This window comes from Rhinolophus sinicus, chromosome 4 (genome assembly GCF_057876585.1).
Source record: "Rhinolophus sinicus isolate RSI-liver-muscle chromosome 4, RSI-T2T, whole genome shotgun sequence".
NCBI lineage: Eukaryota > Metazoa > Chordata > Mammalia > Chiroptera > Rhinolophidae > Rhinolophus > Rhinolophus sinicus.
This window is the reverse complement of record NC_142504.1, coordinates 80,697,911-80,725,832: the sequence shown is the minus strand read 5'-3', so window position 1 is coordinate 80,725,832 and position 27,922 is coordinate 80,697,911. Positions and strand designations below refer to the sequence as shown.

The 27,922-nt window shown below is 38.4% G+C and overlaps 1 protein-coding gene and 1 long non-coding RNA gene across 2 annotated transcripts in view; one reads left to right on the top strand and one right to left on the bottom strand.

Annotated features, from left to right (window-relative positions):
* Positions 1 to 27,922, top strand: part of KCTD1 (potassium channel tetramerization domain containing 1) — a 168,580-nt gene that overhangs the window by 42,918 nt on the left and 97,740 nt on the right. The window lies entirely within an intron of this gene.
* The window catches only part of LOC141573153 (uncharacterized), a 55,626-nt gene that overhangs the window by 14,896 nt on the left and 12,808 nt on the right, over positions 1 to 27,922 (bottom strand). Inside the window, exons 2-8 of the long non-coding RNA XR_012498773.2 lie at positions 15,625 to 16,749; positions 11,648 to 11,815; positions 8,716 to 8,790; positions 5,537 to 7,462; positions 3,958 to 4,027; positions 2,788 to 2,925; positions 451 to 2,390 (exon numbers count right to left, since the gene is read on the bottom strand). This is a non-coding gene — a long non-coding RNA (uncharacterized LOC141573153). The remainder of the gene's footprint in view (positions 1 to 450; positions 2,391 to 2,787; positions 2,926 to 3,957; positions 4,028 to 5,536; positions 7,463 to 8,715; positions 8,791 to 11,647; positions 11,816 to 15,624; positions 16,750 to 27,922) is intronic.

Below are 27,922 nucleotides of genomic sequence, written 5' to 3'. Positions count from 1 at the left end.
CCCTCACCACTTCTATTTAATATTATACTAAAGGTTCTAGCAAGGGCAGTTAAACTATCTCTATTTGCAGATGACCTAATTTTGTATATAGAAAATACTAAGGAACCCACCAAAAAATATTATAATAAACAAGTTATACAAGGTCACAAGATATAAGCTCAAAATACAAAAATCAATTATATACACTAGCAATGAATACTCTGCAAATGAAATTAAGAAAACAATTTAATGTACAACAGTGTCAAAAAATAAAACACCTAGGAATAAATTTAATAAAGTGCAAGACTTGTACACCGAAAAGTACAAAATATTTTGAATTAAAGAAAACTTAAATAAATAGACACCCCATGTTCAGAGATTGGAAGACTTAATTTTGTTAAGATTGAAATTCCCTCCCCCCAATTGATCTATGGATTCAACGCAGTCTCCATCAAAATCACAGCTGCTTACCATGTTTGAGAAAAGCATCCAAAGACCTGGTTTGGAAAACGAAGGTTTTTGAGGAGTGCACTAACCATTTGACCTTCCCAGACTGCTATTCTACCCTAAATCCTGAAATTTCCAGCCTCCTGCCGGTCCTGCTCCCTTCAGACTGGCTAGCCCCCACCATACAGATTGGCATGTGCCAATAACTCAATGCATCCCGTTGCTACTGTTTGTCCTGACAGGGATTTTGTACAATTGGTTTTTGTATACAGACAAAGACTTAGTGTTTGAAAGCCAGGGGGCATTCTGTCAGCAACCAAGGATCTCAGTTCACTGTAGAAGCAGTTTTTCCTCCAATTGCAAGTTTTACATGTCTACCTGTCCCTAGTTGTGCCACTAAATGTGTAGGCAGTTATCACTCCCTAGGTTCTCTTAATTCAATATATTCTGCAATATCTATGAGAAAAAGTAAAAATGTAAAACAAAATTGAAATTACCCCCCCATCACAGCTGCTTACATTTCAGAAATTGGCAAAGTCATCTTGAAATTCATGTAAAAATGCAAAGAACTCAGAATAGCCAAAGCAATCTTGAAAAAGAATAATAATAAAGTTGGAAGACTCACACTTCTCAATTTTAAAACTTAATACAAGGCTCCAGTAATCAAACAGTGTTATACTGGCTTAAGAAGAAGACATAGATCAATGCAATAGAATGGAGAGTCCATAAATAAGCCATTACATTTATTGTTATTGAATTTCAATAAGGTTGGCAAGACAAATCAATGAAGCAGGAATAGTCATTTTAATAAATGATGCTGTGACAACTGGATAGCCACATGCAAAACATGTGACTAGAAAATGAAATAAAAGGTATCCTACCTTACAACATACAAAATTGTGTATATATATATATGCCACATACAAAAAGTTAATTCTTCCACCTAAGTATAAAAGCTAAAACAGTAAAACTCTTAGAAGGAAATATAGAAATAAATCAGATTTGGCAATGATTTCTTAGATATGACACCAAAAAAACAAGCAATTAAAAAAAATAGATAAATTGAACTTCATCTAAATTATAAGCTTTTTTTTTTTTTTTTTTTTTTGCTTCAAAGGACACTGTCAAGAAAGTGAAAAGACGACACATAAAATAGGAGAAAATATTTATAAATCACAACCAGATAGGGGACTTGTATCCAGAATACACATAAAGAACTCTTGGAACTCAACAAAATAAAACTTAGTCAAATAATTTAAAAATGGGCAAAGGATGTGAATAGACATTTCTTCAAAGAAGATATACAAATGGCCAATAATCGCATGAAAAGATGTTCAATATCATTAGTCATTAGGGAAATGCAAATTGAAACACAAGATACCTTTTCACACCCTCTAGGATGGTTATAATCGAAAACAGAGTCAATAACAAGTGTTTGTGAGTATGTGGAGAAATTGGAATCTCCTACACCGCTGGTGGGAATGTAAAATGATGCAGCTACTTTGAAATCAATTTGGCAGTTCCTAAAAGCCAGGTGGAACCGAAGTGTAGCTCTATCTGAATTCAAAGCATCAGTTGTTTAATCACTAAATTCCCTTGCTAGAAATCCCCTACTGGGTACATTAGTCAGGATTAGGTTGCATTACGTGTTTAATCTTAAAGGCTTCCCTTATTACACAAAGCTTGGAACTTTAAGAGGGTTTAATTAAAAGTAGATAGAAGCCCAAGAAATCCAGTAGTAGTGAGCTCAGGTCGGTGAGGACACGGAGTCCTTGGCGCCCAGGCTTCTTTGTGATTGCTACCTGTGCACGGCTGCCCATCCCAAAGTTACCTCGTGGAGATCCAGCCATCACAATTGTATCCTGCCAGCAAGAAGGAGAAAGGAAGAACAGTGCCTGAAAGTTGCGCAGACTGCGTCCTCTTACATCCCATTGGCCAGAATGTAATAACATGGCAACATCTACCTGCAAGGAAATGTAGTTCTGATTCTAGATAGCCGCCAAGTGTTCACCTAAAAAGTGAGGATTCTGTTTCTACCAAAGAGTAAGAGAAAGATTATTGGCAGTACACTAGGGGCTTCTGCCACCCCAGAGAAGAATGAAGGAATCCTAATGAACTTAAGGGCTGAACAGAAGATGGAAATAAATATATAGTGATACTCAGGGCTTATCATGGGAATGCAGTGTGGGGAGAGGGGAAGACCCCTGTGCCAGGCCTGACATCAGTCTTGAACGTCCTCAAATTTAGACTTTCAACTTTGTGTTTAAAGATAGCTATATACAGGGTCTATTATTACTCAGGGTTCTCCAGAGAAATGGAATCAATGGAGAGAGAGACACACACACCAAGGAATTGGCTCACGTGGTTGTGAGGGCTGCCATGTTCAAAATCTGCAGGGCAGGCTAGAAATTCCAACAGGAGTTGATGTTGCAGTCTTGAGTCCAAATGCAGTCTGGAGGCAGAATTCCTTCTTCCAGTCTTTTCTCTTAAGGCTTTCCACTGATTGGATGAGGCCCACCCATGTTATGATCTGCTTTACTCAGCGTCCACTGATTTAAATGTTAATCACATCTAAAAAATACCTTCACAACAACACCTAGACTGGTGTTTGACCAAACAGCGGGGCACCACAGCCCAGCCAAGATGACACAAACAATTAACCATCCCAGGATCATGACGATATAGTGACAGCATTGAAATACACTCACCCCACAGCGTTTGTGCTGCAGCCATCCAGTTTGCACTACCTAGAGTACACTGTGGTTTGTTTCAATTTCTCTGTCATACGAATAGCACAGTCACAATGCACAATATTTTAACTTTAAAAGCCTAATTTGTAAAGTACAAACTTTAGGATTTTTAAGGGAACCCAATAAAAATTATTCTCTTCACTGACTTCTAACATCAATTAAGAAATAAGAGTCAGCATAGGGATGCTAATATTTAACCTTTACTACTAAATAAGCTTCTGTTGGAGAATGCAGCTCACAGCTACAGGGAAATGGGATTCCTAATACTGATTTAGGCAAACTTACCCACCCTATCGCTGGCAACCTTTGACCTAGGCCTTCCCCCTTGGAGGAGAGGAAGCAACCCTTTAAGACTATGGTGTGGAAAAGCACAGGGAAATGCCTGAAGGACAGAAGGGGAGGAGCTATGCTGGTCCACTTTCAGCTTGCCAACTCACCCAGCTCATTAATGGCCACTTGTTATGCTAATGGTTTCAGGGCCAGCGATAAAGTATTTCCCCCAAACAGAAACACTTGAATAGATCCCAATTTTTTCACATTTCTTCTCCCCTCCTCCCTCTGCTCCTTATCCTTTTATTCCTACCCCTACCCCTCTCCTACTCCTTAAGTAAATAGATGAGACGTTTCAAAAACAGAAATGCCCATGGCCTCCTGGCCAAGCTGAATGGCCTCAGCAAGAGTGAGCCATGGAAGGGTCACATTTTTCCAGGGCTGAGTGTTAACAAGGACCATGTGGAGGGACATCAGAGGACCACAGGGGAGAGCGAATAAAATGACTGACCTTAAAGCCCAGAGAGGGGGAGAGACTGGAAGGGTCAAGAGACTCGCATTCTCTTTGAGATCTCAGAGAACTAGAAAAAAGGGAAAGGGAGGGGAGAAACTAGTTTTGTTGAGCATCAGCTAAGTGCATTTCTTGGTGCTTTCAGTCCCAGATTGAACCCACATTATAATCCTGCAAAAGAGGTGCTGTTATCCCTCTTTCACAGCTAAAGAACATGAGACTTAGAAATATAAAGTCATTTGCTTGAGGTCCCACAGCTATCAAGTGGCAGAACCAATATTTAAACTCAGATCTCTCTGGTTCCAAACCCTGTGTTTTATTTGCCCATTGCATCAGCTTGCCTCCAGGGCCATGAGAAAACTAGAAAATAAGAAATTGCAGAGAAAAAAAGATTAATGTTTAAACTTTTAGAGCTGTATCAGTTTCAAGTGAAGATAAAGTCAAGGGTGCGGCCATGGAGGTGGGTGGCTGAAGTGGCGTGGAGGTCAAGATCTTGGGAGTAGCGAAGGCCAGGAGAATATGGGGCTCCTGTTGAATGGACCATCAGCACGGACTGTGAACTTGTCTAGGAGGCTTGTCTGAATAGGGGTAGAGTAAGGATGTCAGGTAGAAACCCCAACCAGATGTTGGAGAGAGACCTAGAGATTGGTAAGCATGGAAGGATAGGCATAAGACCATTACAGCTGGGTGATATGGTCACCATGGAAATATTGTAAATGAACAATCCTAAAGTAACTGTAGAATTCTCGGTTTTTATCCTTTTCATGTTTTTCTCTGCAAAAGATATGTTGCAGTTTCACAGGACCACAGGCGTCTTCATATACTTCACGGCAGAAGAACTAAACAGTTTTGCAGGATTGTTTAAATTGTTTTTCCAGCAAAATGGAACAAAACCATGTTTCTCAGTTTTTGTAACAGAAAGGATTTTTTAAAGGCTGGGTTTTAAGAATGGAGACAATTCTAATCTTTTTTTTTTTTTTTTTTAAGATTTTTTTGGGGAAGGGGAACAGGACTTTATTGGGGAACAATGGTCAAATTGTTGTCCTTTCAATCTTAGTTGTGGAGGGTTCTGTTCAGCTTCAAGTTGTTGTTCTTTCAGTCTTAGTTGTGGAGGGTGCAGCTCAGCTCCAGGTCCAGTTGCCATTGCTAGTTGCAGGGGGCACAGCCCACCATCCCTTGCGGGAATCGAGGAATTCAACTGGCAACCTTATGGTTGAGAGCCCACTGGCCCATGTGGGAATCGAACCGGCAGCCTTCGGAGTTAGGAGCACGGAGCTCTAACCGCCTGAGCCACCAGGCCGACCCCGACAATTCTAATCTTAATGGATGGTAACTGAGAGCTTAATCCTTTGTTAGTGAGTACCAAAGTAACCAGTAGTTATGGTTCCTGTGTAAGTGTGTGATTTTAGGCTCTAATGTTATATATAATTCATTGTTCCAGAATATTTATTTAATTGCTTTGAGAAGACTTACAAGTAATCAGAGAATTTGTACAGCTGATTTCTAGGTGTGGAGGTGATGGAAGTTTTTGACTCCTACCCTCTCCTTCTGCACACCTTTTGAGCAATTTACTACTTACACAATTTTTGCAGGCAGGTGGCCATGGCGAAGGCAAAGGGGTAATTCCAGCAATTTGGGTTGCATCTGGGCTCGACCATGAGGTGGACCTGGGGTTCAGTCCCAGTTAAGGGCCTCTTCTTTACCAGCTGGGGAGACCTTGGGCAATATGCTGTATCATTCATCTTCAGTTATCTTTTCTGCAAGAAGATAAAATAGTCCTTACAGATGGCTAAAGAGATAGAAAATCATTTAGTTTTTCAGAGTATTTTCATGTGCATTTTCTAATCAGAGCCATTGATCTTTACATTCCCCTTAGTATGGATAATCGATCATTAACTCTCCTGGTCTGTCAAATAAACCAACAATGAGTTTACTATCAGGACTATTGGACATGGAAGTCTTTTTTTTGTTGTTGTTTTAATCGTTATTTAGATGGTTTTCTTTTTAAATTGATCCCTGTGAGAGGGATAATATGGGATCTAGCCAAAAATCTATTGAACATATGACAAAATCCTGTATTTGATGTTATAATAGATCCAGATTTCTGGAGTTAGAAAAACAAAAATGCATATAGGCATTTTTGTCTAGAACATAAACAGTAACCTAAATAAGTAAATATTTGCAGCTGCATCATGTTACCTTTTAACATTGCCCTGCAAATAGCTATTCATTTTTCAGCAGGTACAGTGGTGCCAGACAAGCAGAAAAGAAAGCCTGACTGAGTTTATATTTTCTAAGAGAAGCCTTGCTAAAACAAAACAACTGTACATTTTAAGGTATTGCTTGATCAGCTACTTTTCTAAATAGATAAGCAACATAAGTAACGTCATTTAGGATGCTTTGGGCTGCAAATAATAATGGACTCAAAAATGGTCTAACACATTTCTAATACATAAGAAAAACGTATTGTCACTGAAGAAGTACAGAGGTTGGGTTGTTTCAGGGTTTCCTAATTCAGGAGTTCCACAACAAAAGCTTTGCCTCCTCCTTTCAGTTCTGCCTTCTCAGATGGGCTCCCCTTGTGGTCACAAGAGGTCTGCTACAGATCCAGGTATCACACATAGCAGGACGTGGGGAAAGGAGCTGTTTCTTCTCATGCACCTTTTTATCAGCAGGAGCCCATAACATTACCCCAGTAAACTTGTCCTCATCTCTCACTGGTCAGAACTGCCTTGCCTGCCCATTTCTGAGCTGGCAAGGGGATAGAATCACCCTGCTGGGCTTAAACCAGTCAAGACAGACCCTCTAGAGCCAGGAAGAGGCCCAGCCTCCCTTGGTACACATGGCCACCAGATGCCTGAACAAAATTGGGATTCTGTTAGCAAGAAAGAAAGGGAATAGCTAATCAGTAGGCCATTCATAACTACCATAGTGACCAAGAAATTTTGAAAGCGTTGTTGGCATGTTTTATTAACCTTTTGAAGTTTAAAGTCTGAAAAACTTTCTATGACTAGTTTTTTCTTGAGAATTTCAGAAATGTGATGCGAGTATTATGTGAACATTGATTAGTTTTAAAGAATATAATACCCAATACCAGGACGATATCTAAATAACTTTTCCAAGGCTTTCATTACTTCAGAATTTAAAAAAAAAAAATATTTTTCTTTCAGCTTTATTGAGGTATAATTGACAAAATTGTAATATATTTAAAGTATACAATGTGATGATTTGATATATATAAAGTGTGATCAAAAACTATGGTGAATGTTTAAATTTTAAAAAAACGTATTACAGTAAAAGACACATTGTCGTTACTCCCCCTTGCTTTAAATATACTTATCTCATCATTCTTGCCACTTTCTGAAAAAGTTCTGGATGTCCTCTTTCATGAGTGTCTTTAGTTGCGCTGTTGTGGCTGCCTCAATGTCTTGAGTCGATTCAAAATGTTTACTTTTCATGGTCATTTTGACTTTGGGGAAGAGCCAGAAGTGGTGCAATGCCAGATCTGGTGAATAAGGTGGATGAGGACACACTGTAATGTTTTTGTTTGGCAGAAATTGCCATATACCAGAAGCGATGTGTGACATGGAATGTTGTCATGACAGAGGAAAACATTTGCCCATTTCATGTTAATGCATTTGTTCGTGATCCATGATCTACGGCACACTTTAAAACACATCTTTTCTCAACCATAACTCATACCCGACTGACTGCACTGAACAAGGTGAAACTCACCACACACCGTTACTAAGATTCAATGTGCTACTTCCCATATTGAATACGGTGGGACCTTGGTTTTTTAACATAATCCGTTCCGGAAGACCGGTGGAGTTCTGAAACATTTGAAGACTGAGGCACGGTTTCCCCATAGAAAGTAATGCAAAATGGATTAATCTGTTCCAGACCTTTAAAATCAACCTCTCAAACTGCAAATTTAGAACGAATTTTACTATCTAATGATACCATAGATCCATAAAATTTACAGAGTTTGTAAACCTAAATGTTCATCAGCGGAAACGTTCGAAAACCGAGGTACCATGTATCCCTGACTTTCCGTTGGATGGTACTCAGCAGCACAATTCACTGTATCTTTTTATCACACCTTGTACATTGTGAAAGGATTCCCCCCATCTAGTTAATTAACATATCCATCACCTCACATATTATTATTTTTTTGGTGAAAACATTTAAGTTCTATTCTCTAAGCAAATTTAAATTATATTATATGATATAGTGCTATCAACTTTACTCACCATGTATACATTAGCTCCTCAGACCTTATTCATCTTAAACTTAAAGTCTGCACTATCTTACCAACCTCTCCCTATTTCCCTCAACCCCTGGCAACCACTTTTCTACTCTCTGTGATGACTGCTGACCACTAACTTGGGCTGGAAAAGCCTCCAAAGCTCCTAGAAAATCTACTAGGTCAAAATTGTGCTAGTTTTGTTTGCTTATTTAATATTTTTATAATATACTTTTATTGAAATATAATACTTTCTAAGTGTTAACCACGGTTAATCAAATTTGATAGATTAAAAATTATCATCAGGGACAGTCTGTCCAAATGGTGCTTATTGCTCTCATTTTGCCAATTTTGCTTTGTAAAAAAATAGTCAGATGCATCACATGGCATAATTCAATAAAATATGACACTTTGAATAATAGTTGCAAAATATGTAATTAGTTCTCTGACTTAGACCATTAAACTGAATACAATCCCATTTTTTGCCTTCTTGCCCTTGTACCTGGACTTACCCTAGTTAGGTAATTCTTTATCTGTGAGATATCGGTTACTGGACTCTGAAAGCCACATATGCTGTTTTAAATTTTCTAGTGACCAGATGAAAAAAGTAAAAAGAAACAGATGAAATTAATTTTATTAATACATTTTGTTTAACCCACTATAGCCAAAATATTATTTTTCAACATCTACTCAAATATAAAACATGATTAATGATATGTTCTATTTTATTTTAGTTTTTTAAGTCTTCAAAACCCAGTGTGCACTTTACACTTACAACACATCTCAATCTGTTCTAGTCACATTTCAAAACTAGTGCTATGGTATTGGACAACGTAGGTAGATCAACTCCAGGAAAATTTCTGTCCAGGATTTTGTCATCATGGCTTATCATGGCTGTCACTCCAATCCTAATATTGCCTCAGAATCCTGGTCTTCCAGACCAGGTATGGCCTCCAGTTAAACGAAACTTTCCAGGCCAACAGCAAACCCATCTGGTATCTGGAAAATACAGAGAGGCCACAGTGTAGGATTTGTCCCTTGATCTTTGGACTGATGTTAACTTGAGGATGTAAAATAACAAACCAGACTAAAACTGAGGTAAGGCTGGCATTCATTTGGAGGGAAACTGGGCAGCTGTCCTGTGCAGTAGATACCACTTCTGATACCACTTCTGTGATTATCATACTCTTCCCCCAGGGTCCTTAGGAGTTGATTTTGTATTTTGATATACTTTTCTTAAATAACTTGTCTTAAACAGAAAGGATATTTTAAAAGTTCCTAAAAACAACTGTTAAGAAAATGTCATGTAATCAAAATGATAGCTGAAATGACTGAGAAGTAACCTCACTGTGTCTTTGAGATTTAGACGATAACAGGATGAGATGAAAGGACTTTTATCCTTTTTTTTTTTCAACTTATCTATGGCCAAGTGCTTTTGAATTCCTGTAAGGTACAATAGAGTGCATCAGATAGTAACCATTTGCACAGAATAAAGTCACAGGGAGCCAAATTACAGATTTTAGATGACTGGTGGTTTTAGCAGCTGTCATAGTAAGCCTTACATTCTGAATAAATAAATAGAAGCCCAGCTGACTTGTGCTTTCTTGTATCTTTATTATGGTTTATTTTTCTATTACTATCTACCCATTACTAAACATTATAGAAATGTATGATTTAAAAGTTTCCTATAATGTTAATTGTATGTATTCTTTCCAATTCTCCTATGTATATTCAGCATTTTTTTCAAAATCAAACTCATACAATTCGTATTTCAATGTTAGTAATATTTATTAAATATGATATTAAGATGACCAAAAGGTGTGAAGTAGAAGTGAGGCTCCTTTCTTCCCTGTTCCCCAGCCAAACAGTTCACCTTTTCAAAGGCTACCACTGTGACCACTTTCTTCTGTATTTTTCTAAAGATAATCTATGGAAGGAACTCCATATAATTCTTTTTTAAAACCAATGTATCCTTCTACTTACATGCTTTATGCCTTTTTCACCTAATATAATTTGGAGATCCTTCCATATCTGTACATGAAAATCTGCCTCTTTCTTTTCTAGGGCTGCATGGTATTTTTTAGGCTGCACAATTTACTTCTCCTACTGATGGACATTTAGGTTATTTCCAATATTTTAGGATTAAAAACAATGTCACAATAAGTAACTGTGCAATTGTATCATTTCAAATGTGAATATTTCTAGAGGATGACTTTCTAGAATTAGAATTCCTAGGTCAAAGGGTGTGTGCACTTTAAATTTTGGTTAGATGTTATCAAATAGTACTCCCTAGAAAGTTTTGCTAGTGCACAATTAAACTGATACAATATGTCCTCATTAGCTGAGAGGTGGGAAAAAATACTCTCATTTAGTTTAATTTGTTTTCCTCTTATAAGTAGCTTGATCATCTTTTCATAGGTTAAAGAGGCATTTGCAGTTCCTTTTCTGGGAATTACCTGTTGATATCCTTTGCCCTCTTTTCTATTGGGTTATTGTTGATCTTCTTATTGATTGGTAGGAGCTCATTAAGGACAAACTCTTCATGCTTTTTTTTGAGGTTTATCGTTAGTCTGTTGACCTAGCTCATGGTAATTTTGCCATGCCAAGAGGGGGGAAATATATATATATATGTATATATACACACACACACACACATATATATATATACACACATACACACATACATATATATGTGTATATATATGTATATATATACACACATACATATATCAGGGGTGCCAAAAAAATGTATACAAATGGACACTTTGGTCAACGTTGCTCAAGCAGTAGTTCACTGGAATCAGAAGTGTCTAGATGCTGATGGTAACCACTTTGAGCACCTCTTATCATTGCAGAAGTCAAACGTGACTTGTGTTCATCTTTTGTTATTGTTATATACTGAGTATTACAATTTTAATAGTTTATTTTTCTTTTCTTAAAATGTGTACACATATTTTTGGCTATATATATATATACACATATATATACACACATATGTGTACACATTTTAAGAAAGGAAAAATATATATATATATATGTATATATATATTTTAAGAAAGGAAAAAATACATATGTATATATGTGTATATATATACACATATATACATATATATATATATATATATATATTAGTTTTTATACCGCCAAACTTACATTTTATTTTATAGCTCCCTTCCTAGATGTTGTGTTATAGTCATTCAACAAATATTTATTGAGAGAGTAACTTGGGTCCCAAGATTCTAGGTACTGAGGACATGACAATGAACAAAACAGCAGTTATATCACAGTGGAATATTTGGAGAAGCCAAATGCACTGCACTCAATTTTTTTGTTTGTTTAACTTACTATATCACAAACATCTTCCTGTTGCAATATATAGAGATTTATCTAATTTCTTTCATGGCTGTAGTATTCTTTTTTTTTTTTTTTTTTTTTAGTACATACCATAAATGCTACAGTCAGTTTCTTGCTGAGTCCATACTCTTACCCAGGGGTCAGCAGATTTATTCTTGTAGGTCCAAATCATAAGTATTTTAGGCTTCAAGGGCCAGACAGGCTCATCACAGCTATCCAACTCTATTGTTGTAGCACAAGATCAGCCATAGACAATACCTAAAAAATGAGCATGTTCCAATAAAAGTTTATATATAAACACTGAAATTTGAATTTCACATACTTTGCACATGTCACAAAATGTTATATTTATTTTTTCCCAGACATTTAAAAATGTACAAAAAGTTCTTAGCCCATAGTCATATAAAACAGACTTTAATAAAAGCAGACAGCAGGCTGGATTTGGCATGTGGGCTACAGTTCAATAACCTCTACTCTACACTATTCTGCTGCATTGCCTCCCAAATGCCCTCTGAGCTATGAGTCTCAGTGGCCTCTTTTAGAATCAGATTAGGAAACAATGAGAACTTCATTGCCAAGGCCAACAGTGGTAATAATCGTTATAGTAATAACAGTACTAATAAATCACATCCTCAACTGCAAAAAACAAAGCCCTGCTCCCAGCCACTGTTTGTCCCAGCAGTGTTGATTATCACAGTGTGACCTGTCCTTACCAAAATATAGATCTGGTAGAATAACTCAGGCACCAGTTTCACTCTGGAATCATGGCTCACTGAGCTCTATATTTTCTGGGCCTTGAAGGCTGTGTCCCTTGTTGACTATTGGCTAACCCTGCTTTGTTTTTCTTCATTGCACTCAGGACACTTTTGACATTACATTGTATATTCACATGTTTCTTGTTTGTCTCCCCCACCAGAATGAGGGTAGGACCTTTGCCTACCCTACTCACTGTTTATTCCCACAGCATAGGTCTGGGCGTGGCATTTGGTGGGTGCTCAATAGATATTTGTTGACTAAATGAATCACGTCTCTTCTCAAGTCACCCACTGGCATTGGCAGATGGAGCCTGAACTCTCATAAACATGGAAAGTCTTACTACAAATGGAACTTACCTGCTTCAGATAGAATCAGTGAGGACCAAGTTACTCTTGGCCAACACCTCCATTAGGCTGGTTAGATAGAGAAGAGGCAAATATGGGGGCAGCTCACATTTCCTTCATTGTCCTGCACTTCTTCCGTGACTCAAAGTATGAACAAGGTTCCTTCCCACCTCTAGAGACCTGAGCACCAATGATGAAATAGTCCAGAAATGGCCAAACCAAAGCCTTGGAAAGATAGGTAGGCACCTACGTGCTTTGTTTTTAACTCTGAAGCTGAGAGATTTGGTTTTCTCCTTCCAGCTTCAGAGTCAATTTCCAGCTCTAAAACTTTTTATAAATTTAAATCCACCCTAGCACAGCCAGGACTTTGGATGCTTTTTAAATTTTTTTTATTATTTGTGTGTGTGTGTGTGTGTGTGTGTGTGTGTGTGTGTGTGTGGTGGCAAGAAAAAGCCCACATTGTAAAAAATTAACTTCCTTTCTACTAGCTATTAAAAAGATCCAATAAGTTTAGAGTGCCTATGGAGTGCAGGGTAGAGTAAGACAAATAAGGAGTTTGTAGTCTAGTGTTTCCTACTTCTTAATTAAGTTTTTGTCTTCCATATGTAGTCAGTATTTGGTGGAGTGAGTGAAACAGGTAAGAACAGATCCTGTGGGAGCTATATGGGACAAATAAAATAAGCCTGGCTTTGTTGAAAAGCATTCTTATTTCCTATACATTTGGCATGTGGTAATTATATTGCTTTCTAACTCCTAATAAGCACTTCCTACGTACTTGGCACCCTGTTCATGCTCCCCACTACTAAGAATTATACTGGATAACTTCCACGGAAGTGGTATGTGTGTGTGTAATTTGATGAACCAGAAGGGTAAGGCATCACCGTAATTGAAATCAGTTTCCCTGTGGCATTTAATATTGCCATACCAGGAAGGGGGAGAGAAGTCATGTATAATTATGATTAAAAGGGAGTTTGTCAGGCATTTCAAGGGCTCCTTCATTCAATGATCTAGGCTGGAAATGGGTAAAGTCATGCTATTCCCATGGCACAGAGCCCAGAATTCTGCAGTGACGAGTCAACTGAAGTCAGTTCATTTATGTTCAGCAAACCTAATTGGACACCAACTATATGACATGTATTTTGTTGGGTACACTTTTTTGCTTTAAAAAAATAAAATGCAGCCTCAGAAGCTCTTTGTAATTCATTAAAGAGTTTACTATCTACTTGGGAAAATAGGACATGAGAACAAATGGTGACAATAGTTTGTGATGTAAGCAATTTCAACTCTTTGATAGAGTTTTAATTTTAGCGTAAATATATTTTCATTAAAGCCTGTTCAGATCTTTGTTAAACTACATGATGCTACCAAGGTTTGTAAAAGTGATTTATGGGAGAGCAAAAATATATGACTATTTACAGAAGAATTTTGCTATCATTGCTTATTGGGAAACAGAGTAGAGATGGATAAATAGGAAAGACTGACGTGAGTACAGTGATAGCATGGAAATAATAATCATGACTGACATCTTTCCAAATCTTTATATTCTTTCTAACACAGTTCAAATCCTATACACAATTGTATTTAAGAGCAGTCAGAATTAAGAAATACTAATGCGTTTATCTGAAAGAAATAAACACATTCAAAAGAAGCGGAAGAGCCCAGTTCAAGATGAAGGGCTAAGTATCTCTACTACCTCCCCAAACCCCATTGAGATCATTAAAAAGATATCCTAAAAAAGAATTGGTTGATAACAACTCTAACAACAAGGTAGGTGTCATTAATAGACAAGAAATCTCAACTAATTTCTGGATGCCAAAAGCAGGGGCATTGCACAGGAGAAATGGAAACTGCTAAAGCCCAGATGCAAATATTGCTGGTGATGGAGTAAGCAGAGAGAAGTTTGAAGAAGTAGAAGGAGAGGGGATGTGTAAATGCTCTGACATCTGAAAAACACACAGCAGAATACCAGTAGTTGCTGGCTATGATTTATGGGGGAAATAGAATTTTAAGGACTTTATATAAGGTCAACAGTGTAACCACTAAAATGACTAAACATAAAGGACAGAAAGAAAATCAGTAGGTGAAAGGTAGAAGGAGTTGGAGTAAAAACACTAAATTCTTCAACTTTCTTATCAAGGAGTTGACAGATAACATCTAGTGTTGAGAAATCAAGAAGTAATTTGGAGTTGTTGAGATAAACACCAAAAGTAGGAAAACTAGACACAATTATAAGTGTTTACCTCTGACGTATGGAACTGCCAAGAGAAGCATTTTATATTATACCTTCTGCACTCTTTGATTTTTAAAATTAGTGTATTGAACATTTTTATAATGAACAAATAAGAAGATGAATACCTGAACGAAGAAATATTCTGAGCCTATAAATAAATAAGAACGAGATATTTTACATATTCAGGAGGGGGGGGGAAAGCAAGACACAGAAAAATACCTAAAATATAACTCTGTTCTGTTTTCAAAAATATTTTTGTTGATATATTAAATATGTGTTCATAAATGCAAAGAAAAGTCTTTAACAGTGGTTTCCTCTGGGGAAAGGGAGTAGGATTGACGAGGAAGTATGAAAGGAGACTCATTTTTTCCTCTTTGTACTTCTGAATTATTTGAAATGGTTACCAGGAGCCACTATAACTCTTAAAAGCTTAAAAACAATTAATAAGAATGAATAAATTAAAGAAATCAAGAGAATGGCAAAAATACATTAAAATCTTAATATAGGTCTACACACTTATGTATCCATCTGTCCATTTAACAAATATGCTGAATTCCTACCGGAGGCAATACATTGTACTAATCATGGGTGAAAGGGCAATAAACAATACAATCTCTGCCTTCAAGGAATTTGTAGTCAAATAGCTCAAAAGACAATAAATACAATTACAATACAGGGTGATATTCTGATAGATGTAGGCACAGAATGCTGGAGAAGAGTATAAAAGGGACACCTACCCTTACTGAGGTGGTTGGGGCAGTGTTAGCAAGGCTTCCTGGAAGCCATGATATCCAAATGGAGGACAGCTGCGAGTACATGGGTGTCAAGGCATGTATGGAGTGTATACTTCTGTAGGTATTTTATGTGTAAATATTTGTGTGAAGTAAAAGAAAGCAAGTCACGTTAAAAAGTGACACCAAATATTGCCATGACTGACACTAGAGCCTCAACCCTTGGCTCTATTTCAGGAGCTCCAATAATCAAAGCGTGGGTGTGTTCAATGAGGCTTTGGGGCAGGTCTGAGGAGAAAGGGAAGACCACATTCTCAAGTTTTTGAATGATCCAACCCCCCTGAGAAAATAGGGGAGCACTATCAAGTATGACCAACCCAGCCTAAAAGATGTACAAATACGTGAATAATGGTCAAGAGTCATCCCTTTGAAGATCCTAAAGCACTTTGGCAAATAAAGACTCTCCTTTTACAGGTGGCGAGCCTGAGGCTAAGAAAGCCATTTCCCCAAGTCACTCAGATAGGGACCTGCAAAAACAAAACAGACCACAGTGTTTCTGGTTTGTCTTTTTCTTCTGGTGAAATCGGCCCCTCCCTCCACCACTGAAGAGACTGAGGGGAAAGTTACAAATGGTTTTGCTCAGGGGGTCTCTGAATTTGGTGTCAACAGACTTTGTCTCCCAAGCCATGTACACACTCATGCCGTGTTCTTCTCGAGAAGCTGCCTGTGGTTTCCGAGGGAGGCAGGCTTTGGCACAGCACGCAGCATTTCAAGTCTGCACGTGTATCCGAGTTGCCAGCACTCCGCAGTGTTTTTCTGGCAGGTTAGTTTTGCCCTGCAGTACTTTCGGTTGGTTTTTATGGTCTTCACAGCCACCATGAAGGTCAATGGGCTCGGAATTCAAACTTCTGAAATATTCTACTCAGTTGCTGAGATTTCAGTGTTCAAACCTGTTTCTTTTTGCAACAGGAGTCTCAGCATTTAAGACAAGATAAACATGATAAGACAATAGCAGAGGAAATTGTGGGTTTATGTCTCCAGGTGGGCTAATTTCCAAATTACAGTAGAGAAAATTGCTCAGGATAACTTCACAGGTTTCCTCCATGGCTCCTGGTGGCAGGATTGTTGCACCTGCAAAATTTAATTACATGTTTATTATTTTTTTTCCACAGCAAAGATATCACTAAAATTGGGGGTTGCTTGCCTTAGCCAAACGTGCTTCTTAGAAGGCCCAGGAGAAACAGTTTTATCCTGGGAATGAATAAATAATGAAGTGAGGCTATCTGACGTAATTACTCTGCCGATTTCAAGTTACGTCATTTTATCTACAATGAAATCACTGGAAGAATAACCTACATGAAGCATTTTGATCTTCACTACAACTGACTCACATTTGTCTTCACTGATTGTGAGATGATGACATACTTGCAAGTGAAATATAGTACACGAAAATTCCATCGATATGGAGGGATTGAAGTGAGGGTGTTTTGATTAATTCAATATTGGTAGTTACTATAAATATTTTACATGGATAAATTCAATTCATTTCAACAGGTATTTATTGAGTGCCTTCTGTGCTAATGGTCACATGGGAGGAACTGTGACAAATGTGAAAACAAAGGCCTGCCCTCAAAGCACTTGCCTTCTTGAGAATTGTGAACTTTTTTCCATGACAAGACCTTACATGGTAAAAGTATGTGTTAACTCAGACCCACTTTGAATGTGAGTTAATCTTTCTTAAACGACTTAGAGGTATTCCAGGACACTGTACCTGCCTGAAAGGCAGTGGTGAGGGGTCCCATGGCAACTCGCACTGAGGTTAACTTTTAGAACCAATATCTGATATCAGCTCGTTTATTTGTCAGTTTTTATAAAAGTAGAGAGAGGAAAAATGTTTAAGACTCTCTATTATTTGCTTTTCAGCTAATTGGGCAACACAATTAAAAGCCATTTAATGATTTATTAATTTGGATCAATAAATGGATCAAGCAAATGAGTTCCAAGAATGAGGAAATCGTTGTGGAATGAGAAATCTGAGGCAGCATTAATGAGAGAGTGAGTGATTGGATCTAGGGCATGAAGTTGGGTCACCATTTGTCGGTAGCTCTCAAGAAGGGGCATGATAAAATTTGGGGTACTTTTGGTTGTCACAATGATTGGGATACTACTGGTGTTTGGTGGTCAGGGGCCAGGGATGGAAGATATCCTGCAGTGCTACAAGTCTTGAACCACGAAGACATGTCCTGTGTCCCTCACAACCCAGTATTTATGTGAAAAATCTGCTTATAATTATCTAAGAATCTAACGTATTTTACATATAAGCATAATGTATCTTTTGCACAATTCTGAATATGCTGAATCTTTCCAAAAATGCAACTACCATAGACATCGAGAGAAAACTGTGCTTTGTTTTGTGCAGAACTTCCCAAAAGTTGTTCACCATTTGATAAAAGCCATCCTCAGTATTACTGCTCTAGAAACACACATATCAGACTATATTTGTGTTGCTCACATTCACGGTTAGAAGCCAGCCAGCTTCTAACCAACACCTGTGTCTTCTAGCATTGTTGTGCCCAGGCATCCATATTGTGTTGTTCATATTATTTGGAAATAAATTACTTTCCCTTTATTTTTCTTTTATACTACAAGAAGATCAATATGATTTTTTTTAATTGTGGTGAAATATATGTAACATAATATTTACCACCTTAACCATTTTTAAGTGTACAGTTTAATGGTATTTAGTACACACATAGTTGTGCAACCCTCACCACCCTCCATCCATAGAACTCTTTTCATTCTGCACAACTGAAACTGTGTTCCCACTAAACAATCCCCATTCATTCCCTTCTTCCCCCAGCCCCTGGCAACCATCAGTCTACTCTCTGTCTCCATGAATTTGACTACTTTAGTACTCACAATATAATGATTTTTGAGCATCCATGTGTAGATAGATTATAGTGTCTATGAATTTCATTGTAGGACAGTATGGAGGAGTTACAAGATATTTGTTTTGAAAAGGAGGCATTGAGTTTGATAGGGTTAGAACCACTGGTATCGATGCATCAGCTAACAGTACATTTGAATGATCTGTATCTTAGAAAATCACCCTTTAACTTAGTAATATATTTAAGATAAAATAAAATAATTTCCTCCAAACCATAGCCATTTGAAGAGGGCTTTTGCTCACTTGAGCTTTTTCAATATTGTTTAACCTTCTAGTTTGACCAGCTCTGAGAAACATGACGACCATCATGAAATAGAATTTACTGTAGGCAACAAAAATGGGAGCTCCTCACCTGGACTGTAGTTTATCTCAGAGATTACCACCATGCTGGGCAATTCCTGAATAAATAATTGTTGGTTGCTTGATTGAAAGACATTTTTAAGTGAAGAAAACAGGAGTGCTTGGCAGCCCCACCCCAAGTGGCTCATCACTAGTGTTCCACATCCCACACTGCAGTTCCTACCTCTGGAAGCAGCCAAGCACCTCACCTGGTGCCGTGACCCACACATTGATAGATTTTAATGGGAGCCCCATACTGTCATTTTATCTACAATGAAATCACGGGAAGAGTAACCTCCATAAAGAGTTTTGATCTTTCCTCAGACTCACATTTGTCTTCATTGATCGTGAGATGATGGCATACTTGAAAGTGAAATATAGTACATATTCTGATAACTCTGGCCCTAACAAAATACCACCCAAAACCAATAACAAGACCTTGTTATAATCTGACTTATGTACTGGTTTGTACCATGCCTGTGCCTTCTCTTTCCTTGAATTACCTGAGGTAATTTTCTCACACCGAGAGAAATCTCATTTGTCATTGTGTAATGGTGCTAGCTAAGAATAAAAAACCTTACCACTAGGTGCAATTTAAAAGGTAGAGGCAGAATTAGGTACCATCTACTATTTCGCATTCAAACAGAGGAAACTCACTCAGTGGGTTAATTTGTTCTTCTTTGCTACCACGCCAAACACTTCATGCTCTTGTTTAAAGAGGCAACATGGAACATTTTATATGTAGGTACATTTTAGCAAAGCTTACATTTGCTGCCCTGTGATATTTTTTTTAAGGACTGTCTATTTGAAATGTGTTACCCTATGACTGCCAGTTAATATGCACAATCACCATACGTGATTCCAGAATACCTACCTATATATTACATAAAACACTATCCTTGAACAATCACTCAGATATAGGCATTTTAAAAAATTGTAATATATAGTGTTCTTGATTATTTCTCCTCTTTTTGTTAAGGCTATGGCAGTTTTTCCAAAGTTTTAAGAATTGGAACTCTGTCATTTATTTACTTAATTAGTTCATTCATTCATTCATTCATTCATTCATTCATTTATCGTGTATTATGTATACTGGCCTAGTATGTGCAAGGGGCAACACTGGTTCCTGTTAATGAAAAAAATGAATGAGACTCAGTCCCTCCCTCCAACTAGTGAGAGAAAGAATTTTTCCCCCATATTCAGGTGTTACTTGGAAATTTACTGTTGAGCCCTTATTTTGTAAAAGAAAGCTGAGGAATTTTAGATGCAAAGGATATTTTCCAGTAAAAATATTTTCTAATTAGTAGCACAGAAGTGAAGAATTTGGAAATTTCATCTGGCAAAAAACTCCTTACAACCATGGAAGTGCCTGGAGCACAGAGAGTAATATAATAGAGTTATACCCAGAGTATGACTGGGTATCTTCAGAGTAATGGCGTTAAACACTGAAAATGACATGCAGAGTATACCGGGGCATCCTCAGAAAGTAATAGAGAGTAAGACTGGAACATTCTTAGAATAAAGTTATAATCCCCCAATGAAGGAAATTTCAAAATTTCCTCATTTTCCTAATTTCTTCATTTCAGTCAATTAAAGCACCATTTTCCCTGTCCCTGAGGTGAGAATTACTGGAATCACAGAAGTCTTTCATGTTAGAGAAAGAAGGCGATTTGGTTGTTTTCAGATAAAGGAACTTTAGTCCAGAAAGTCTGGATGATTTCCCTGTAGTCAGTGGTCTCATAGTAAATAAGAAGGGCTCAAGCGAGAGCCCGCTTCCCTGGTGAGGACGTCCTTGTGGGATTCTTTTTAATCAATTGTCCGTTCTAGAAGCCTCTCTTTCCAATGTTCCTCAGATTTTGGCCTCCATCTCCTAAGCATCTTTCTTTGCCAAATTTCTCTGAACACTTTTTCAAAGTGTGCTCCCTGTTAATTTGCACACTTACAAATTAACAGGGAGCAGAGTGTTGGCCTTGATATGAGAGCTACACCAGGCTAAGCAAACACTTCCCAAAAGGTAACACAAAGGACCCCTGCTTCCATGAAGCCCTCCTGGGTTGCTCTTTCTGTTTGGAATTTAGTTGCTTTACTACCTCACGTGTGAGTAGAGCATGATTTGTGTTATTGAGCAATGATTTTTACTAATATAAGTCTTTTCTCAGTATTGTAGTCAAGGATCTTTTGAGTACAGAGAAGATAAGTTCTTGCTGCAAACCAATTGTCTGTTCTTACTCATGAGCCCTTGGCTTTCCCCTAACTTTGCCTTGCACATGATTTTGGTGGGCCTCAGTGCCAAATCTACATGATATTTTCCTTAATTGACTGCCGATATCTAATTAATTCAGTTTCTCAGACAATATACTACTATCAGTTATTTGAGAGTGAATAACTTTATAAGCTATATGTCTTTCTGTCTAAAACTAAGTTCCAGTTGGCAATTTCAGGTCTGAACCTGAAGACAGTTATGATCAAATTAGAGGAGGTATTTCATAACGAGAGGTGAATTGGGAATTAGGTTGGTGCAAAAGTTATCGCGGTTTTTGCAATTTAAACCGCAGTTACTTTTGCACCAACCTAATATCTGTTCTTTGTGAATAATCTGTGTCCCTACTTCCCCCTCAACAATTAATGTAACAATTTGATTGTCATTGATGAGAATCAAGGCAAAGTGCCCCCTCCCGTCTTGATTTGAGTCCCAAATGCTTTGCAAGAAGAATCTGACAGCCTGAATAGAAGAGTGTTGGGTGGGGGAGAAAAGCGAGGGAGGTAGGAAGTGTTTCTTTTCCATGACATTTTGGCTGTGAGTTGTCAAGAAAGGAGAGATTTGAGTGGGTTTTTATCAGTTACTGAGTGAAACTGTGCTCAAAGCACTAAGCTTATTTCTCAGAGGCCCCTTAGGGTGCTACTTTTTTTTTTCTTTTTTTTTTTTTTTTTCTTTTTCTTTTTTTTTTTTTTTTTTTTGGTGGTGGCTGTAGTGTAGTAAAGGAATATAGGATTTGGGATGGAGATACTGAGTTCAATTCTTGACTCTGCATCTTAAATCCTGGGTTAAATAATTTGGGGCAAGTTATTTAAATGCTTTCTGCCTCAATTTTCTAATGTCAAGTGGGAAATAACAATAGCACTTCTCCATTCTTTGTTGTGACGTTTAGATGAGATAATACATATGAAAGTGCTTTGTAATCTCTAAATCTCCCTACAAAGGTCAATTGCATACTATTAAAGATGGCTCAGCTCAGTTCTTATGCTAAAATGCTGTTTATGCGGTGGAGATGGGATCAATTAACAGGCTAATTGCCTTTTTAAAAAAATGTTACATGGTAATTCCTCTCCCTTACCACCAACCCAAACCAAATTTTCATGTCAGAAAAAGAAAGAAAAGAAAAATAACACTTCACTTTCACCAAGAAAATACATTTGAAATGCAACTTTAAATTTTTCAAGTGTACCAACAATGGTCAGTTGAGCACAAGAAGACATGAGGGCTGTTTGTTGGGTTTCCAGGGTTCTGCTTCTGTTCTATAGAGCTCTGTCTCAAAAATGCATTAGTAGCAGCAAATCACTTACAAATGAACAGGGAGCAGAATGTTGGCCTTGATTAAGCTCTCAATGGATCATGTTAATTACTCCATTTTTTACTTGTATTATCTCACAGTGTAATGGTTTTAAATGCAATGGTTATATAAATGACTGACTTTACACATACCTTCCTGGTTTTCTTCTTTATCTTTTTTTTATGTCGATGGAAAAAATTATTTAAAACGTCATGAGCTGGTCTGCTTTCTATTGTTAACTCCTCCACTCTTTTCCCCTTAATAATTCCACTTACATTTCTTTTGCTGTATTGGGGGGGTTTCATTTGACATCACCTTATGGAATCTGTTCATCGTGCCTTGTGAAGTAGAGAGGAAACAGGTTAAGGAATGAATTTTCAAGTGGCCTGAGAAGAAAATGATCTAAAATGTCCTAACTTAAAATCCTACAAATGTTTAAGAAAGTAAGGTCTTGGTTATCTTGATTTTGGTTGCATAAACAATATTTTCTGAAAATTGATGGTTATTTTCTAATGGGGAGAGACAGGGAGAGACAGAGAGACAGAAAGGAAACTGCTTTTTTCTTGTTTTACATAGATTAGAAGAAGTCACAATGATCTTCACAGTGTGTCTTCAGTTCCAATTTGCTATGGTCTGTGTCTCTAGAACAACGGTTCCCTCTCATTCCCACATCACCCCTAAAATGGGTCTTCCTTTGGAGCCACACCAACCACTCTACCCTGTTATTCTCAAGAAATCACATGGGAATTACAATAGATTCCAGGGTGGTTATTATATAATTTGTATGTAACTAATTTTCTGATTTCAACAGTTTAGAATTAGTAACACACTTCTTGAAACAGTGAGACATGACTGAAGATTTCTTATCCTAACATAAAGATCAGCAGAAACCATCCAATGCCCTGTCCTATAGGATGAACTAAAAGATAGAGACATTGGTCTTGTTTGGATATATCTCTTTTAAAAATGTGTGGAATACTAGGCAACTAGTATCAAGGGAAGCCTGATCAGCATTTGGATTCTACTGAGAAAGAGAGGGTTTGCAGCAGACCCTGAGTCATTTCTCGTCTTCCCTTGCTCCCACACAGCCTCTTATAGCAGAGAAGCCTTTCCCTCGTTCTTTTATCTCAGGAAGCCCTTTGTGACAACAACCTCAAAGCTGATGCCTGCACATAGGACATAGGGACAGCCCTGGGACATAGGGGCCCAGGTTCCTGCATGGAAAGGAACAGATCACTTCCTCACAACCCCGCCCACTCCCCTTCAAGATCTTGCCTCCAAAACAGAACTTGGGGATTATTTGGACTGTGGTTTATCTCAGAGATTACCACAGTTCTCCAAGCCACCAGGGGAAATGCCCAGTTGTGTGGGCTGTGACTTTGAGATGAGACCACAGAACCTGTAGAGTCAAGATGAACCTCCAAGTGCCAGCCTCGTGGATTTCGGCACCCAGATGCTCCATGAGCAAGCTGCCTCCCCGAACTGCAAATTCAGGCTTCCCAAATGCATTTGTCAAGTTAGAAATCTCTATATATACCCACCCTCACCCTCTGTAGGCAGGAGCAATTTCAGAGCTGTCTTCTCGGTGAATTGTTAAACAACTCAGAGCCTGGCAGTGTACCCGGAGTGGCAAGCTTTTGTTGGTTTGTTTCAGGACAGCCAGAAGGAGCTCTGCGAAGCTGGTCTGGTGCCTCTGCAGTGCAGGTGTGGACCTGGTGGGGTAGGAAGCGCAGCCAGGGAAAACACAGGCAGGAGCCTGGGCAGACATGGCTGTCCTTATGGAATCCGGCTTCATGCTTCCCTGCTCAGGCCACAGATACAGTGCTAGGATCTTTGCACAGTCCGTGAAACCTTGAAAATTGGAATGTCAGGAAGAGAAATGGTTCAAAATGCCAAAATCCTACATTGACTTAATTGAAGAGGAAACAATATTTAATTACAGCTATTTGATCACATTTCACAGTGGCAAGCCATTAAAGTCAGATCCGTTCAACCAATGATTGTTGGTCCCTATGTGCCTGGGTTTGTGTTAGATTTGTTTGGGTATAGAATGAAAAAAAAAAACAGATATAACTATATCCCACAAGGTTCTTACTCTACTAAGATAAAAAGCTAACTTGGGTAAGAAATGTAAAGAATACTTGTGAAAGAAACATATATTTCCTAAATAAAACTTAAGAAGTCACAAATTCAGAGAGAAAATTGTTCAGTAATAAAATACTCTTTGAATGGCAAATTCCCCCAATCACAACAAAACAGCAATGACATGTATACTTAGTACAGATCTATTTTTGCCTTTCATCTAATGATTTCAAAGAGTTTAGCAATCACCGCTGAGTTAATCCTTAGTACTAAACCTGACTCTTCCATCTTCATTTGAAAAAAAAGAAAAATTGGCACTAACACTTCAGCATCGCACAGGGAAGAAGTTCTGAAAACAAAGCATGCTCACCCCCTCCCAAGCATCAAGCAGCAAATTAAAGACAGTCTAATTTATTCCAAAAAGTAAGCTGTGACCCAGAAGAATCAAACCAATGCCCACAAAATGAAAGTCACTGAAAAAAGAAGTGCAAGTTTGTTTCTTGCAGGTGGGCTTGGAAAACTTCAATGCACCTTTGGGCGTTCTTGTTGGATTTTTCTCTCTCTCTCTCTCTAAGGTCCAGCATACATTCTGGGATGGCTTGCTTCATTTTCAAAGAGGGAATCACTTCCTCCTGTCTTGCAAACAGAAAGGAAGATAAAGATTTAATTTCCATAACATGATATATAAAGGCAACTTGATTCAGCTGAGGATCCCCAAGTCCTTTGATGGTTCCCTCAGAACCATATGCATTTGAAGGGAAAGGTTATGGATGAAAGAATTCAATTGTTTGCAAAAATAAAGAGACTCTGCCAGAGATGGAGATGATCTGGAACAGACCTGATCCCTAATTACATAGTAATCTGATACTTAGCACTTTCACCTGGCGGTCTTCATCTTCAAAGGACCTTACCAATGTTAATGAATTCTTCACCTCCTGTCCTCTCATCTACTCCTGAAATAGCCACTCTTTAAAGAAAAGTTGGTCTAACTCTTGAGAAGACTTGAATGACATTATCATATCATTCTAGGATCCAATCACAAGTATCTCTTTCCTTTTGATGTTTTGAGATGTTTCCTTTTGCCTTGGTTTGAATAGATATTGTACGAGGTCTGACAATTAAGTTTACAAACTTGTTGCAACAATGTTGCTAACCTTTTTTGATATCAGAAGGATTATTCATTATGTATTTGTACCAACTGGACAAATAGTTAACCAAGTTTACTATTTGGAAGTGCTGAAAAGGCTGCGTGGAAAAGTTAGACGACCTGAACTTTTTGCCAACAATTCATGGCTCTTGCATCATGACAACACACCAGCTCACACAGCACTGTCTGTGAGGGAGTTTTTAGCCAGTAAACAAATAACTGTATTGGAACACCCTCCCTGCTCACCTGATCTGGCCCCCAATGACTTCTTTCTTTACCCGAAGATAAAGGAAATATTGAAAGGAAGACATTTTGATGACATTCAGGACATCAAGGGTAATACAATGACAGCTCTGATGCCCATTCCAGAAAAAGAGTTCCAAAATTGCTTTGAAGGGTGGACTAGGTACTGGCATCAGTGCATAGCTTCCCAAGGGGAGTACTTCAAAGGTGACCATAGTGATACTCAGCAATGAGGTATGTAGCACTTTTTCTAGAATGAGTTCGAGATCTTAATTGTCTGACCTTGTATATTCTATGACCCTGTAAAGCTGTTCTAAAAAAAAAACATACAGGCACACTGACACCTCTCTGTGGAAATACTATTATAATAAAATAATATAGAAGTATTAGCATAGGACAAAGAGCAGGGGTGATTCATGAAAGCCTCTAAGACATGTGAGCTGAGTCATAACAGATAAATAGGAATGTGTCAAGTGTGTAAGAGGGAAAGGCATCCTAAGCAGAAGGGAATTGCATGGACAAAGGCCCAGGATGTCAATGGGCATTGATGGTCCAGATGTAAGGCACAGTGCAGAGAGCTAGAGCCCAGGCTACGGGCGTGGTCAAGTTCATTGGAATGAGACTGAAAGAGTGACTTCTTCAAGGTTACACAGCTAGGAAGTGACACAGCCATGATTTAAAGGCTGTTGGCTCCAAGTCTGTGTTCAGTCTAACTTATCACCTCGCTGCCCCTCCTTATACAAAGAATAAGATGGATTCAAGGAACTCACATACTAATGGGTGATGCCAGCAAATAAATTCACAATTGCAACACATGCTACAGACATCTATTGCGTACCTTCTATGTAACAGTAACTATGCTAGGCAAGGTGAACACAAAAGAAAAGAAATTAAGCTCCTCTCTTTTTATGAAGGCCAAAGAGTCTAGTTAAGAAGAGAATAGCAATAACAATACATGCAACTGCTAAAACATGGGTCTGTCTAGAATGCCAGGAAGCATAGGGGAGACTGGTTGTAGGAAGTCAGAGAAAGTGCCTCAGAGGGCTTGAGTGGAGACTGGAAGGCTTACAATTCAGTGGGCAGGGCTATGGGTACTACACAGGATCACGATCTTGGCTACCATTTATTAAGCACTTATAGTGTGACAGGCACTGTTCTATTAACTCAATCGTCACAACAATCCCCCATTCTACAAACAAAGACATGGACATAGAGAGGTGAAGAATTTTGCCAAAATAACACAACACGGAAGTGGCAGAGCCAGAATTCAAATCCAAGTTGTTTAGTACCAGAGCCCAAGCACTTAACCATTACATAATACCCTCTCGCTATAAAGGGAACTCCAAACCTGCTGAAGTCAGAAAAGTCTTCTGAGAGGAAGTAACATTCCAAGAAGATCTCGGAGTTCAGCCATTGAGTAAGCGGTTGTCGGGCTAAGGGAATATGAGCCAAGGTATACAGGCTAAAAGAGGAAAGGTTTCAAGGAAAAACGGCTACTTCTGGTAGCTAGAGGTTGGGGTGGGAGTTGGGGGATGATGATGAGCGCCACTAAAAGAGTAGGCAGGGAGCACATTTGAATCTGGGCTTGTAGGTTTCCAAGGAAGAGACACAAGAGTTCAAGGATGCATAGGCATCCCATGGCTTTCCAAGGACAAGAAACTAATCACAGCCTGGATGCATGTGGAGCAGCTCCCTCTTCTGTGGGAGGTATGCTTCATGCTCAGCTTCCACTCTGTTCCCTGAGTCACAGAACAGTGGAGGTGGCCTGAATCAGGGTGATGCCATTGGTGCTGCAGAGCAGGGGCTGAATGGGACTAATTTGACGTGAACATGAGGGACCAGTGAAGGTGACTGTTGGGTTCCTAGCTTGGCTGCACTGCAGAGACGAGAACAAAGGGAGGAGCAGGTTTGGAGGAGGTTATGAACTGAATTGTGTTCCCCCTCCCCAAATCCATATGTTGAAGACCTCACTCCCAGTGTAGCTGTATTTGGAGA